The sequence below is a fragment of the Bison bison genome, unplaced genomic scaffold, assembly GCF_000754665.1.
Source record: "Bison bison bison isolate TAMUID 2011002044 unplaced genomic scaffold, Bison_UMD1.0 scf7180017864508, whole genome shotgun sequence".
Taxonomy (NCBI): Eukaryota; Metazoa; Chordata; class Mammalia; order Artiodactyla; family Bovidae; genus Bison; species Bison bison.
This window is the reverse complement of record NW_011495064.1, coordinates 8,586,503-8,586,896: the sequence shown is the minus strand read 5'-3', so window position 1 is coordinate 8,586,896 and position 394 is coordinate 8,586,503.

The following is a 394-nucleotide window of genomic DNA, read 5'->3' as shown; positions in this document are numbered from 1 at the left end:
AAGAAATGGTATGGACCTATCAGAAGCAGAAGATATTAAGAAGAGGTGGCAAGAATACACAGAAGAACTGTACAAAAAAGATCATGACCCAGATAATCACAAAGGTGTAATCACTCACCTAGAGCCAGACATCCTGGAATGTGAAGTCGTGGGCTTTAGAAAGCATCACTATGAACAAAGCTAGTGGAGGTGATGGAATTCCAGTTGAGCTATTTCAAATCCTGAAAGATGATGCTGTGAAAGTGTTGCACTCAATATGTCAGCAAATTTGGAAAACTCAGCAGTGGCCACAGGACTGGAAAAGGTCAGTTTTCATTGCAATCCCAAAGAAAGGCAATGCCAAAGAATGCTCAAACTACCTCACAATTGCACTCATCTCACATGCTAGTAAAGT